Source organism: Mustelus asterias, chromosome 2 (assembly GCF_964213995.1).
Source record: "Mustelus asterias chromosome 2, sMusAst1.hap1.1, whole genome shotgun sequence".
NCBI lineage: Eukaryota > Metazoa > Chordata > Chondrichthyes > Carcharhiniformes > Triakidae > Mustelus > Mustelus asterias.
Genome location: NC_135802.1, coordinates 97602659 through 97619803, shown reverse-complemented (window position 1 = coordinate 97619803; position 17145 = coordinate 97602659).

The following is a 17145-nucleotide window of genomic DNA, read 5'->3' as shown; positions in this document are numbered from 1 at the left end:
TCTTCCATCGGGAAAAAGATACAAAAGTATCTTCCCATCTCTGGTTCTGACAGAGTTAAAGCACTGTGCATAGTTTAAGGCATTCCATTATAGGAAGAACATTAAAACTATAGGGAGCTTTCAGCATGGATTCAGCAAGATGCTATCAGGGATGGGAAATTCTAGTTTACCACTTGACCGACATGGGCTAATTATCCGGAGCAGTTGAAGGCCAAGAGGAGATTTATTAAATGTTTCTAAAATTAAGAATTTTGATAGTACGAATAGAGAAAAACGATTTGGTCTTCTTGGAAAATGGGGCAGGAGGGTTTATCATTTTAAAACAATTACAGAGTGAAGTTAGGTGTTGGGAGAAATTTCTATACAGAGGGCTTGAAGCAGTATGAAATATTTGGCAATGGTTGAGGGAAAATCGCATAAATATCTGAAACAGATAAAGCTACAAGGCTATGATGGGGGGTGGGGATGGGCGGGGTGAGCGGGGCGGGGAGGGGGGTGGTGAGCATGGGGCAGTGGGGATTACTTTTGAATTGTTCCAGCAAGTGCCAGCACAGCCACAGTAGTGTGATATGTTCTTTCTGTAAGAGTCTATTGTTCCAGATCTGATGTTGATAGACTACGACATCTTTCACATTCACTGGGCCCCATTCCCCAGACATTAGGTTGAAAAGGTTGACTTTGCCGGGAATATCCATGTTGTGTCCTGATTCAATGCCTGTATGAGTTTCTCAAGCATGATTGTCAACATTATCACATCTTAACAAGATCACTTATCTACAGTGCACCAAGGGTGAATTTATTTGGAATCCACTCTCCTCTCAATATCAGTAACTGACTCACTCGGCGTTCTTAGTCCACTGGCAGAAAACCATCACCATTGTGTTAACAGTTTTAACAGCACTCAAAGTAGCCTTATTGTTTAGACTCCCATTGCGCAAATCAGTAAGACAGCGTAAAAATCACTGAGAGTCGGCATATTCCTCCTGGAATTCCCTGTGACTTTAGATTTGCATTCTAGAAAATTAACACTGCACAGAAACAAAAGACTGCTCATGAAATTCTGATTTATAGAGACAGAAAGAAAGCCTTTACCTTCGACTGAAGAGAGGTAATTGTACATTCATACTCAAGAGGTCAAGCTGAACAGAGACATAGTTCACATTAAGGATTTATATCTTGTTATTTTTGAAATGCTTGGAATTGACAAATGTTCTTACATGTGAAGATGTTCTGCTCTGTTCTGTAATTCCATTACAGGGATGAATGAGCTTGTATGAAAGCTGAACTAAACCAACATAAATTGTGTTGTCAGTGCTTGCAAGAGACAAGCTTGCAATTTCAAAGATTTTTTTTGGGGGGGAGCGGATATTTGGAAACTGAACTGGGCTGAACTGGAGAAAATGGAACTTGGCGACTGTCTATGGTATCATGTCTATTCTTCTTCCAAAACTGGAGCAGTATACATTTCCTTTAGTCATTCATACCAAGTTATTTTTGTGCTGGTAAAAGATGAAGATGTAATCAAGAGGTTCATCATTTTAAAGGTGTCATAAAATACTTTGAAAGAAGACAGAGTGACAATCCTGCGCACATTTTATTTTGCTCAAATTACAACCTGCAAAATTCTAAGGTGCAACTCATGTCAAACAGCCTTTGCAACATATCTTCAAGTTTGCAACAATTAGTCTCTGAATATTTTTTCACCCGTGACTGTTTTGATCTGAGACTTGGGTTACAGCTGACTAATAAGAGTAAGAAATACTGGAAAGGCACAACATGTTCATTAGAATATTTTTTTAATGAGTATGTTCTTCTCCTGGATGTAACCTTTTCTTCGAACCTCTTTCTATTGCTTTTTAATTCAGGTGTTGATTGATCTATGGCTGTGTATTTCCAGCAATTATTATTTTCTAATTTACACTCACCCTGGACAGGCAGTTAACATAAATACATGAGGTGAGCATCATTAATCAATTTAAATTTATCATCTTCAGTAAATTTTACCATTTTTGACAGCAAGGTACGGCCCAGATGTTGATCTTGCTATAATTCCCACCTTCGGTGCTAATATGTACATTCTGAACATTTAAGGATTTAACTTACAATGAAGGAAAAGGAATGAAAGATGACCCTCCAAAAGTATGGCACCAAAAATGAAATAATGCTGACATATTTTCTCAATTATTTTAAACTCCTGTTAACTTCAAAATCCCCTCCTTCAAAATACTGTGTCGTCATCGAGACAGGCTATCCTAAAGAACTGACTCATCCATGTGAGATGCAGTTGAAGAAGAAAGATAGGTTAAATTGTTGAGTTTTTTAAAAAGGTAATTTAACCCTTGGATCACACGTCAGTTGAAGTTTCAATGATAATACCATCCACATCTAATCATTCCTGCTAATCAAACACCATTAAAAGCATCTGAATGTTATCTAGGAGCAGCAGGCTTCTTAAGTGCTTTTGAATTAAAGCCATTAACCCATCCATAATAGCATTTGAGAGGATCTGAAAGTGGCTGTCAAGCTCAGAGAACTAAATGTATTGCCCACCATTGTAGAAAAAACTATGAAAAATCTTTTCAACAGTAATAAATAAATCCAAATTCTATTTTTAAAAATTATTTATTGCAAACTATTTGAGTATTTGATTACTTACAAAGACATATAATTCTGATTAGCCCTTGTTGGTGATTCTTAACTTTTCTAGTTTGATAATTAAACAGTTATTAGTAACTGTTAAGCATCATAATACTGTAGCAGGCTATAAAGAAACATGCCCATGTTATTGTTAATAAAAATGAAAGTTATGGCACCAGCAGGCATCTCCAGTAAATTAATCTAGGTACTTCCATTTACCTGTTGTATTCGGGCTTTGAAAGCTAAGTGGTAAAATACTGAACACTCAGCACCAACTTACTTCATCTTGATGAAACAAAATCACCCTCTGGTATCATACCTGGAGTTTGCACTGCAAGTTATTTGTTTGCTGAGATGTTTGGTAGGGAGTAAGTGGGTGGAAATTCCAACTCACCTGAACTTGCATTGTTTCTGTGGGATAGGGAGTAGTGAGGATTGTAGCTCACTACTCTATGGGTGGGAATTTACAGCCTTGCTTGCCCCAAAACTGGAAAATCCCGCCCCAGGTCAATGGACCTTCCCATTGTCTGCCCCTCATCCGCTTTAATTCCTGTGGCAGGTGGGGCGGTAGAATTCCAGAGTATGTAACAATACATTTAGGAGTTGGATTGTTTTGCTGGATAAAAATGGTGGCATGGTGGCACAGTGGTTAGCACTGCTGCCTCACAGCGCCAGCGACCTGGGTTCAATTCTGGCCTTGGGTAACTGTCTGTGTGGAGTTTGCGCCAATTTCCTCCAGGTGCTCCAGTTTCATCCCACAGTCCAAAGATGTGGAGGTTAGGTGGATTGGCCATGCTAAATTGACCCTTAGTTTAGATTAGGAGGATTGACAATGGTAAATGCATGGGGCTATGGGAATAGGGTGGAGGGCAAGGCCTGAGTGGAATGCTCTTTCAGAGAATTCTTGCAGACTCAATGGGCCAGATGGCCTCCTCCTGCACTGTAGGGATTCTATGACATGTAAGGTCAATGGGTGTCAAATGCCTCACAGTGATGAAATGGAATTAACCATGGCAGTCGCTGGTTTATAGGAACAAGGCGAATGATTACAAATCTTTAATATTTTGGTCACTCGTACCATTTTTAATATTTTTGTTTGCCTTCAACCTGCAATTAGGAATCCCCTGAGTCGTTGTGCAGCTCCTCCATTTCCCCTGACCCACAGCATGATCATTTCTGATAGATTTGTGAGAAGTAAAGGCAAATCCATCGAGAGACGCTAAATTCATCAGGCTACACCTGCTAGTTCACTCACAGCCACAAACCTTACTTTGGTTTCCAGTCAATATATGCAGAGGCTACTCTTCCCAAGGGAATCTGGGACACAAGGTAGAGGAGTATGATCATCCAGTAATATAGCAGAGCTGGTGAGTTCAGTGAATGCCAAACTAACTGTTATAGAATCCCTACAGTGCAGAAGGAGACCATTCAGCTCATCAAGTCTGCCCTGCTCTTCAAAAAGCATCTTACCCACCCCGCACACCATTCCCTTAACCCCACACATTTACCCAGCAAATCCCCCTAAACTACACCTCTGGGGACACTAAGGGGCAATTTAGCACGGCCAATCCACCTAACCTGCACATTTTTGGACTGTGGGAGAAAATTGGAGAACCCAGAGGAAACCCACGCAGACACAGGGAGAACGTGCAAACTCCACACAGGCAAGCTGGAATCGAACCCGGGTCCCTGGCACCGTGAGTCAGCGTTGCTAACCACTGTGCCACTGTGCCGCCTAATGTTATGTTGTAAGTTTCCTCAGAAGCATCCAAACACAGTATTTCTTACTTGCAATGGCATTGAATAAAAGAAGACAAGGGTGATCAATAATCTGCATATACCCTCATTGGCTACACCTAATAAAGTACAACCATTCTTATCTGGAGCAGGAACTGTCTTCTCATGTTTTAGGCCAGTAAAGGGCTGTGTGCCATCCTCTACAGGGCACTTTCAGTAACAATATTGCATAGAGACAGGAACATTCAACATGACCTTGAACTCACCTTGATAATGATATATATTGATGATGCCATATAGTAGATTTGGGAGCCAATCTTGTCACAATTACCTAATTGCGAAGCACCACCTCCACTTTAACAAAACATCAGCCAGGGGTGGGTGCTGCACTTGCCAGGCAAGAACATGACAGGACCTTCAATCTCCTTTCCCTTCATTTTTACCAGTCACTTCTTCGTCTCTTCCCCTTCTAACGCAATAACATCTGCTGATGGATTTTCTCTACATTACAGTTCATTTTGTTGAAGATTTGTGCAGAGAAGAGGAATGTACTCTTATAAGTTACTGCCACAAATCCAATTTAAAAAGTTGCTGCTGAATTATCGTTGTAAGAGAGAGAGTAGCACAGTGCTAATGTTACTGAACTAGCCATCCAAAGATGCAGGAAATTGTCCTGCGAACTTGGGTTCAAATCCCACTGTGTAGCAGCTGGTGAAATTTAATTTCAATGAATGAAGTCCAGAATTGAAAACTAGTCTCAGTAATGTTGACCATGAAACTATCATTGATTACCGTACGTATCTGGTTCACTGATGCCCTTTCAGAAAATCTGCCATCTGTGCCTGGCCAACCTGACTCCAGAACCACAATAAAGTGTCAACAACCTTCTGAAATGGCCGAGGAAGCTGCTCAATTCAAGAACAATTACGGATGGGCAACAAACTGCAATTATTGATGCAAGTGGCAGCTCAGGAAGGATTGGCGTTGATCAGTCTGAAATGCAACATCAACATGTAACAGATCAATTTCTTCAGTTCTGTTTATTCTAGTGATGGCATTTATTCTGATTCAAGCAAAATAGAGGAAATTAAGGTGATGCTAATTCCTCAAGATAAGGACGATCTTCAAAGATGTCTAGGTCTTTTTAATTTCTTGTCTCAATTGTGGGCTGCTGCATTTTGATTATAATAAAAGGATCATCATTACATTGTGGACTTTTTTTTAATGGAACCAGAGAAAAGCTGGACTTACAATGACTATTTAACATTATTTATAAGGCTAACTTAGGCTAATTTCAGTAACTGGTTAAAGCTGGGGGATTTCTTCCCCCCAGTTTGTATCCTTTTTGATTACGAATATTGTTTAAAGATGTTTGTATAAAACTCAAAGTAAGGTTGAAAGGTATGTCTTAATGTAATGCAACTGTCGATTTCTGTTTGCTTGGAGTATCATTGATTAAGTAGAAGTTCGGCAGCTTGCAAACACCATTGCATAATGATTACTTGCTAGAAACGGGAACAGATGGGGGAAGTGCTGAAGCAAGCAGATTTCAGAGGCCAAACCTCTTGTCGGGAAAGTCCTGTTCAAAGGAGGGTCATCGGAAATGAAAATGAGCCAGTCATGGATTGTTGCTATCAGAGAAATTAGCCAATCAGGAAGTGTCCATGGCAGGGTAGGATGCAGAGACGTGTTTAAGCCAGTGTTCATTATGCTTTAAGTGGTCACTGCAGCTAGACAAAGGAGGAGGAATAGCCTGGTCAGCTATCTCTACAAGGATAGATTGCCCACCAGACCCTGTCTGTTTCTTGCAGAAAACAAGCAACTAAAGCACGGGGTGAGTAGTCACATGTGTAAGTAGGGTAAATACTTGGGGTTACAGGAATGGGACCGGGGTTAGGCCTGGGTAAGATGTTCTGTTGGAGAGTTGGTACAGATTTGGTGGGCTGAATGGCCTCCTTCTGCACTGAAGGAATTCTATGATTTACCCACCAATCCTCCTAACTTACACATCTTGGGCCACTAAGGGGCAATTTAGCATGACCAATCCACCTAACCTGCACATCTTTGGCCTGTCAGATGAAACCGGAGCACCCAGAGGAAACCCATGCAGACACAAGGAGAAAGTGCAAACTCCACACAGACAGTCACCCAAGGCCGAAATTGGACCCAGGTCCCCGGCACTGTGAGGCAGCAATGCTAACCACTGTGCCATCGTGCTTGGATGCTAGAATCTCAGAACTATGTGTCCTGGCATTAAGGAGGACTTGCAGTCAACATACAATTTGCATAAGACAGCATTGATGCAATGTGAATGACACAAATTCAATGTCAAAACTGCTGCTCTCCAAGAGGCTAGATTGGCCAGATTAATACCCAAGGCCAATTATACCTTCTACTGAAATAGCAAAAGTACAGATGACCACCATAAATATGGAGTCAACAACAGACTGACACAGATAGTTGAGATGCTTGTCTGAATGCCTCATATCTCTTCACTTCTCACCAGGTGGAGGTTTTGTCACTATCATCTGCACTCAGGCAACAATCTTTTACGTCAATGTCAGAGACCAAAAATTACTTAAATGACGCTCTTGATGCTGTTCTGGAATAACTGCCACATTGAGAAAAGTTACTTCTCTTGGGGGGGATTTTAAAACAAGAGTTGGACCAGTCATTTTCATAGCAAATGTGCGTCAGTCATCATGATGTTGGCAAATGCACAAAAATGGACAGCTGCTACTGATGAAGCATGAAAATCACTATTGTCAATCATCTATGAAGCTGCAGTAAACACATTTGATAAAAGAAAAAAAAGGGAACAAAAATTAGTTTGAGACTCTTGTCATTGAAGCAAAAAGCGTAGCTCCCCGGCTGACAAACTGTCTCCTTCCCTAAAGCAAGTGACAATCTCACGCTAGCCAAGGCAGTTATGCTGAAGACAGCAAGGTACAGTGCCAACAAGTACTGGATTAATCTATGTGGGAAAAAACAAACTACTAACAATAATGGGAATCTTTGTTCTTTATATGACAGTATCAAAAGAGTGCTCAGCCCTGTCATGTTATTGTAATGATATAATACCTTGGAATTATTTACTGTGCAATACACAAGGCACTAATCGTTCATTAGCGATTGAGTAAACATGTTAGGTGCATAGATCTGATGAGTCAATGAGTCACTAAAGTGTAAAGGTAATCTGCTGGTCTGGTCAGATCTTGTATTGGTCATCTTGTCTGGAGGTTTCTTTAATTGCTCAAGATGATCTGTGGGGTCATCATTCTTGGATTTTGCTCCTGATTTCATTCGGAATCTTGTCCTTGATGAAATAGGACTGGACGGTGGTTGAGGAGCTGAAATAGATCTGATTTGTTTTCGGTTTCACCTCACCATTGAACCTTTTTGTGTTATCGCTTCATAAGGTCTTGGTTCTGAACAGATCCTTGTAACTTTGACTGGTTGCCATGTACCTTTTGTGGGATTCTGCATGCAAACTTGTTGTCCCAACTGTAAACTTGGTAATTCTGTACCTACATTTTTATCATGCATATTGATCATCTTCTCTTGTAGTTTCAGAAGTTGCTGTCTTGTTTCTGAGTAGAATCAGTAAGCGTAGGTGAATTGCTATGCACGGGTCTGCCATGAGCTCTGTCAGTGATGGAATGGTTGCACTTAAAAGATGTCACTCTCAAATGTAACAGTGCAATCTTGCTTAGTCTGTCTACATTTGAGAACTAGCAATTTCACCATCCAACTAATTCATTCAACTCGGACATTTGATCTAATGAAGAGAAGTGGTGTGATCAATATTCCACTTCTCACATATATCCTGAAGTGGCTTACCCCAATGAATTGCAGATCCTTTTCCATAATGATTTCCCTGGGCACACCAAATGAACTGAAAATATCTTGTAGAGTGCGCATGACAGTGCTGTTTGAGATATTGTGCAATTGTCAAATAATAGTGTATTTGTTAAGTTTGGGTGATGACATTGAAGTCAATGCCATGAACATGAAAGAGATTATATGTGATTTTAGCACAGGGATGAGTAGGAACCTCATATGGCATCAATGGTGCCTTGTGCGGACTTGTCATATGCTCTTGATGCACTTCTTGATGGTGACTTCAATATCATTGTTCATGCCTGGCCAATCAACTGTTTCTCTTTTGAGTTTTCTCATCTGATCTATGCCCATGTCTGAGTAAGAAAGATGTTCATGAAGTCACAAAGATGACCTGCCTTTAAGAATAACTCCTCAGGTGATGTCTCACTTGTCCCAATAAGTTAAAAATGGTCTCATGTGTTCAATGACATGCTAAATTGAATCAGCCCAAGTTTCAATGATGGTTTTGCACAGTATATGTGGTGTAGAATCTTTCACTATTTCTCTTGTAGCTGCTGGCATTTGTGTTGTGCACAATTTACCAGATCTATTTGGAGAACATCTTTAACTTTGATGTCAATTAAGTCAACTTGCAGATCTAAGGACATATCTGCTATTTTTGCTCAGTCAGGCAATCTGCTAAGTACTTTGATGTGACAATCATGTTACCTGGCTTGTATTTCATCTCACATCCATAATCTTGAATCTTTATCAAGATATGCTGTGATCTTAGTGGTGCATTGGTCAAAGGTTTTTGCAAAATCATATCCCATGGCTTGTGGTTGGTCTCTACCATAAATCTTTGGCAAATAGATTGCAAGGAAAACATATGATTCCAAACACTAAAATTCACATTTCTCGCATGATGTTAGGGTAGCTGTTTATGTTACAGAGATTTTGAAGCAAATGCAATTGCTTTGCCTTTTCATAGTATGTATGCTCCCAGACCTTTCTGTGATGCATCCATCTCCAGGGTAGTTGTCTTCCTGGAATCATATGATTGCAATGGTGATGCTTCTAATAAGCCCTGTTTCAGTGCTTCAAAGAGATGTTGCTGCTCTTCGGACTACTGTAAAGACACACGGCCAGATTCTCTGACCTTGCTCGCAGCTTGGATTCTCCGGTCCTGCTGTAGTGAACAGCGATTTAGCTGAGCATCAAATTCACCGTTCACGCTGGCAGCAGCAGCAGGGTATGAATGGCAAGAAAATTATGGACAGTCTTTCTCAAAATTTCCACTAGTGAGGATGATTTTTGAACAAAATTTGGAATGTATGGAGACAAGAGATTAAAGAGACCTAAACATCTTGAAAGATTGTCCTTATCTTAAGGAGTTGGTATGGCCTTAATATTCTCCATTTTACTTGAATCTGGACTAGAATCAGCACTAGAATGAATAGAACTAAATAAATTGATTTGCTTCACTTTGAGGTCACATTTCAGGCAGTAGAACACAAACCTTTTATTGCATGAACCAGCTCTCCACCCCACGCAATCGCAGGGGCACACAGCCAATCGTGAGCCCCACAACGCATGGGCATCTAGCCCCCGCCGCCCTCACAAGGTTGGAAAGATTTGTGGGGAAAGATTAAATAATTTACAAGATATATCTTTTACTCTAACATTCTGGGTAACTATGAGGCATATGTGAATTGACAGGTTAACTGTGGTCAGACACATCATACACCAAAGTAAATGGCAGATGCAACCAAAGCAGGTTTCTCAACAAATCACTCAGATGTTAATCTCACTGTGAGTCAAACAATCTCACTGAAACTTTACTTTTCTCATGAGGGATTCCAACCTCCACATTGAAGATCTCTCAATCCCCTCCAAAACCTGGTTTAGAAAAGTATTCTCATCTTTATTTTTAATACAAAATTAAGGATACCCCAACAGAGGTCTTACTTCTGCAAGACCAAAATTATAATAGTTATTCTATTACCAGATCATTGCTAACTCAACGTGGATTTCAAAAGTTCAATGGATTTTTTTTCTCCATTAGATAAACTGGTGTTAAACTTTCCTTCTACAACAGTTACTATATGGGCTCATGATCACTAAAATCAGTGATAATATTTAGTTTAATCTCAATCCGTACTGTTTTGTGAAGTAAAGTATTGGGAGTGGGGCTGGGGCGGGGTAAAGGAATGTTGCAATTTTCGCCTCTACCATACATCAGGCAGGCAGAGGACAGAGCATCACATCACCTGCCAAAGGGCAATAGCGAATCCTTTCCATGGTCAGATCTCATTTGAACCTATTTGGGGAGTAGAAATGTGTGTGCGTGTGTGTGCGTGTGTGTGTGTGTGTACCTGTCTGCATGTGTGTGCTAGCATGTTTTCATGTGTGTGTATGCTTGTGTGCTCATGTGTATTCAAATAGAGGATCTAAAGCCTGTTTGAGGATTCCTTTATAAAAGTGGGCTGCTTCCATTGCAGCCAGCACAGAACAACATGCCTCCAGCTCTCCATAAGACCATAAGACCATAAGACAGAGGAGCGGAAGTAAGGCCATTCGGCCCATCGAGTCCACTCCACCATTCAATCATGGTTGATTTCAACTCCATTTACCCGCTCTCTCCCCATAGCCCTTAATTCCTCGAGAAATCAAGAATTTATCAATTTCTGTCTTGAAGACGCTCAACGTCTCAGCCTCCACAGCCTTCTGTGGCAATGAATTCCACAGACCTACCACTCTCTGGCTAAAGAATTTTCTCCTCATCTCTGTTCTAAAGTGACTCCCTCCCTCCAATCACAGATCTCCTTTCCTCCCAATTGTTACCTCGCCATCTGCCCACCCAGTCTTCAGGTCACTCCTGCCCCACCTCCCCCCTCTATTCTGATTGCTCCCTTAGTCATCCCTCTTCTCTCTTAATGATGTCTCAGCCTAAAGACCTGCAGTGAACCTGATCTGCTCAATATTTGGTACATTCAGATCAGTTTAAATTGAGGTAATTGGGCACCATGGATAGGTATTAGCCCCCAAGCTGCATATGTAAAGGATCCATCTAATTAATGCTTTTTTCACATGCAAGCCATGGACACTTATACTGGACCTTTTGACAACAGAGTGGGTTGTGTATTTCTGATACTGATACTGAAAGTGCGCATGTCCATGTTTGCTAATCCATGTTCACTAGTTCATGGACACTAGCCCATGCTCAATAGTGCATGTTCACTGCCATATTCACTGGTCCATGCTCATGGGTCCCTGCTCACTATTCTATGCTCACTGGTCCATACTCACGGGTCTATACGCACGGGTCCATACGCACGGGTCCATACATGGGTGCATGCTCACTGGTCCTTCTCACTGGTCTATGTTCACTGGTCTATGCTCACTGGTCTATGCGCACTAGTCTATATTCATTATACTATACCATTAGAAGCTTCATGAATTATTTTAGTTTTGTAATTTCTCAGCGTTTGCAAGGAAAGGGAATAGATCTGAGTACAAAAGAGATACACTTATCCAGGGTTCAAAAACAATACATCAAGGTTAATTAATTGGATTGCTCCTAAATTGTCCTGATAACATAATTGCAGGATGAATCAGTTAAAGATAAGGTTGTTGATATTGATGGTTGATGCTGCATACTACAGATGGATAGTACACCAAGGTTACTCAAGTCCAATTCACTTGTAACAGTCAGTAGACAAAATCAAAGCTATATAGTATATGTTTATATATCACACAGATATGCCTGTGTGTGCATATATAAACATACTTTTTATAGGTATTTGTGTGTGTGTTAAATGTTACTGTTCCTTTGTCAAAACAAAATATTGGAAATTTTGCAAGTTCCCACACTTGAGTCCCATTGTCCTTTCGCTGTTGTAAAACTGATCACAAAGTTATATTTCGCTTTCAAAGGCGACATTTTCCAGTTCCTCAAAAAGCAAATATTTGCAGAGCTTGAATACAGGAGCTGAAGTACAGCTGAACAATTGGCTACGATATCAAAGCTCACTTCCCAAGCAACATTTCCACAGAGCTTTGTGGAGAGAAAAGCATTCATTATGATGACCAAAGTGTAAAGTAACAAAATCTAATCAGTTTTGGCATGGCCGTGAAATCACAAGCATTGCAATTCCTTCACTGAAAGGCACGTTGGTAATCTAATAAATTGACGGTACCAGTCTTTGTGTCCTTTTCAGTCTGAGTTTTGACCTCCACTCTCAAAATAACAATGAAGAATTGTATCTCATTTAAAAATAGGCATCGACTGAGAACACTTGCAAGGTCGTATTGTTAGCTAATCTTCGAGGCTATTGTGGTTTTTAATTGTTTTCCCTCTTTTCCACCAGGGCAGAGATTTGTCTCACGGTATTTCTTCTGCTTTACTTATTCCAATGTCAGCATTTTACATCCAATGCTCGGTGTAATTTGATGTAATCTATGTCAAACTATTTGAGTAAGCTAGACGAAACCTTTCAGAGACTTGGCGATTGCACCTAGATTACTCTTTTTCAATTTTGATTTCTGCTGTGAAGCCATTGAGGAAAATAGAAATGAATAACGCTGTGAGTCCAACTAGTGCAAGTGTTATTGTTGTAAACCATTGAGTTCCCAAAATAATGATAGAGACACAACTAGCCGTTACAACAGCAGTGGAAAAGATAGTTGTTTAATGGAGCCTTGTTGAGTTACTTAATCTTTTATGACATAGGGCAGGATTTAAAGGATTGCCAGGGCTCTTGCAGTCCCCTCCCCACAGCCCCAGAGAAAAAGTTAATGGAGAACCCACCATCACTCTGCCTGGCTGCCCTGCAGCCATTTAATACCCAAAGAGGTAATTGGCTCAGGGTGAGACTTCAGCCTCCATCTGGGGAGGAAGTTCTGCTTCTGTGAGTTGGTGGCCAGTCAAATGACTGACAGTTCAATGGTCCCAGTAGTATATCACTGGGATTAATGGCCACTGCAGCAACTGCATCCAGTCCCAGAGAAGATCATTACTGGACAAAGAACAAAGAACAGTACAGCACAGGAAACAGGCCCTTCGGCCCTCCAAGCCTGTGCCGCTCCATGGTCCAACTAGACCAATCGTTTGTATCCCTCCATTCCCAGGCTGCTCATGTGACTATCCAGGTAAGTCTTAAACGATGTCAGCGTGCCTGCCTCCACCACCCTACTTGGCAGCGCATTCCAGGCCCCCACCACCCTCTGTGTAAAAAACGTCCCTCTGATGTCTGAGTTATACTTCGCCCCTCTCAGCTTGAGCCCGTGACACCTCATGATCGTCACCTCCGACCTGGGAAAAAGCTTCCCACTGTTCACCCTATCTATACCCTTCATAATCTTGTATACCTCTATTAGATCTCCCCTCATTCTCTGTCTTTCCAAGGAGAACAACCCCAATCTACCCAATCTCTCCTCATAGCTAAGACCCTCCATACCAGGCAACATCCTGGTAAACCTTCTCTGCGCTCTCTCCAATGCCTCCACGTCCTTCTGGTAGTGCGGCGACCAGAACTGGACGCAGTACTCCAAATGTGGCCTAACCAGCGTTCTATACAGCTGCATCATCAGACTCCAGCTTTTATACTCTATGCCCCGTCCTATAAAGGCAAGCATGCCATATGCCTTCTTCACCACCTGGAGAAATCCTGGAGTTAGGTGAATATGTAAATTTTTGGGGGAGAGGGGTTTCTCAGCAAGGCCAGATAAGGGGCTGAGGGGAAAACTGAGGGGATTGGTGGGGCAGATCTTTGAGGGGGGTCTCCCGTGGGACCTGTGGGGGTAGTAAAGGTGGTAATCCCCATTTGCTCTCGGTAGCCCTAGGAGCGGTGCCAAGGTTGAAGCCTCAGGACAGGTGGCTCGGGTTTCTATTGCTGGAGAGTTTGGCTGTAAATGTTTCTCAAATTTAACTTAATTTATTAAGTTAGGAGGAGAAGGAGTGAAGCCTATATTAACTCTGACAGGAGCTAGGTCAAAATGCCTGGGAGAAACCAAAATGTTCTGTTTCGTGTTAATCTATGAGTGTGAATAGGCTTTAACTTTCTTTAAACTCAGGAAAATAATTTAGTCAATTTAATTCTCCAGCCCAGGAACTTTGACAGATGATATTAAAGGATTTTCCAGTGAGTTGTTCGTACCATATTGAGTTTGGGTTTGTAGTTGACGCTATATATAATCACATGTTTAATTTTCAAGAAAAATCTACTTACGGACAAATATAAAGAATATTCATGACAGAAGTTTTGATTGTGAATAATGTTTTGAAATTTTCTGAGCAACAATGAATCTCTACATTCAAAGATAACCTTGCACTTTTGTTTATGTTGAATCCCTTCACGATTGACTGCACCTCACGTACCCCATTGATCCTGCCAGCAATGTTTACAGAGTCTAATGCTGATTGACAGCCTGTGGTTTCACTTCCTCTTTTGTGAACCACTCCAAGGAGTCAACTTTGAAGGGAAATCAAAATAAACACTGATGGCTGGAGGCTGATAGAGAACCCTTGATCTGACAGTTAGATATTTTAAGGGGCACTGCAGTTGAACTTATTATAGATCAGAGGCTTCAAGTGCAATGGAGAGGGTTTCAATAATTTATGCTTGCTGTGCAGCCACTGCAACTTCAAATCAAATCTATGTGCATATATTGGGGTTGAGTTGCACAACTGGGCAGACTGGAACCACCTCTCTCCACCCCCCAGGTGAAATTGACATCTCCTCTCTGTCAGAGGACTTCAAAGGGGTCCGCTCTAACCAGCAGCTTCTGACAGGGAGAATGGAGTGCTGCAATGATTTAAAATCCTGCCAGGTGATCAGGGGGCATTGAGGTTCAATTTACCTTCCCACTTTGGAATTTGCACAGCTAACTGACAGGAATGCAGGAATTGATCACTATGTCAGGGGTGGCCTTCAGGTCTGCCAGGGCTCGAAGGGGACGTCCAACCACAACACCCCCAACCCAGTGGAGAGGAGCAAGGTCAATCCTTTGCCCCCAGCCTGAGCCCACACAACCCCCAAGACTATTGAGGGATCCTTCCTTTGCTGCTGTCACTGAACCTACCTCCTCGAGCCCTCTTGGGACCCAAGGCACAATGCCAGGATGTCAAAGCCAGAAGGCAGTGCACTGTTGGTACTGCCAAGGTGCATGGCCTGAAGTGGCAGGTCTGAGGGGGAAGGAGACCAAAATGGGGGGTCTGAGGGGAGAGGGGAGCGAGTAGGAGTCTGCGGGGGAAGGAGGCCTGAGTTTGGAGTCTGAAGGAGGAGGTAGGGGGCTGAGTAGAGGGTTGGGTTGGATAAACCTCATGCCTGCATGGTGTGGGAGGCAGGATGCTTCTAATTGTTGAGTGGATGGTGGTGTTTCCTCAACCTTCAGGGTTCAACATGCCAGACATCGCTTGTAAGGACCTGTACCTGTGCAGATCCAGTTGGGGAGATGGGTGAATAGCGAGGGCTGTTTCCCTCAGGCTGCAAGTCCGTGAATGACATTTAAATGTGTGTATTAGCATATTAATAGGTTTCCTGCCCGCTCTGGTCAGGAATCTGATCAGAGTCGGCAGCACGGCCTGGGAGGGTCTCGCTGGCTTTGGCAAAATCTGCTTTCCCGCTGACTCCCAATTCTCGGGAGAATCGCGATCAGGGTTAGTGGGCCCAGAGAATCCCCTCCCCCACAACATACAATTTGCTTTCTTAATGAATTGCTGTCCCTGCATTCTATTTTCTCTGATTCATGTAAGGTGGCACAAGATCCCTTTGCATAACAATTTATTTTTCAATCTCTAATGATTTAAAGAAGACTTTGCTTTTCTCTTTTTCCTTCCCGAGTGGAAAACTTCACACAGACCAGATGTGGCATGTTATTGTCCACCAACCCAACCTGTCTGAATCATTTTGCAACATCTTTGCATCCATCTCACTGTTCACTTTCCCATCTAACTTTGTACAGTCAGCAAACCTGGATATGTTACACTCAGCCCTCTTATCCATGTAATAGAGATTAGAAATATTGAGGCCCAGTCCTTGTCGTACCCCAACATCTGTCAACCTGAAAATGCCCTGCTCATTCCTACACTGTGTTTTGTCTTTACTAATTTATCCTCATGCTAATATATTACTCCCAATTTCATGAGCTCTTACTTTTTGCTGTTTAATCTTTGGATGTGAGCATCACTGGCAAAGAGAGCACTTATTGGCCATTTTTAATTATAATTTTGTGTAATAATCTCTTTTGTGAAATCCAAAGAAACACACACACACTCACACACACACACACACACACACACACACACACATACACACACACACAACACATGCACACACGCACACACACACAACACACACACACAACACACACACACAACACACACACATACCGACACACACACACAACACACACACAACACACACACATACCGACACACACACACAACACACACACACGCAACACACACACATACCGACACACGCACACACAACACACACACACGCAACACACACACATACCGACACGCACAACACACACACACACAACACACACACACACAACACACACATATATACCAACACACACACACAACACACACACACACACACAACACACATACGCACACGCACACACAACACACACACACATAACACACACACACAACACACAATACACACACAACACACACACACACAACATACACACACAACACACAATACACACACACACAACACACACACACACAACACACACACATACCGACACACAACACACACAACACACACGCATACCGACACGCACACGCACACACACAACACACACACACAACATACACACAACACACAATACACACACACACACAACACACACACACACACACACAACACACACATACCGACACACAACACACACACACACACAACACACACACATACCGACACACAA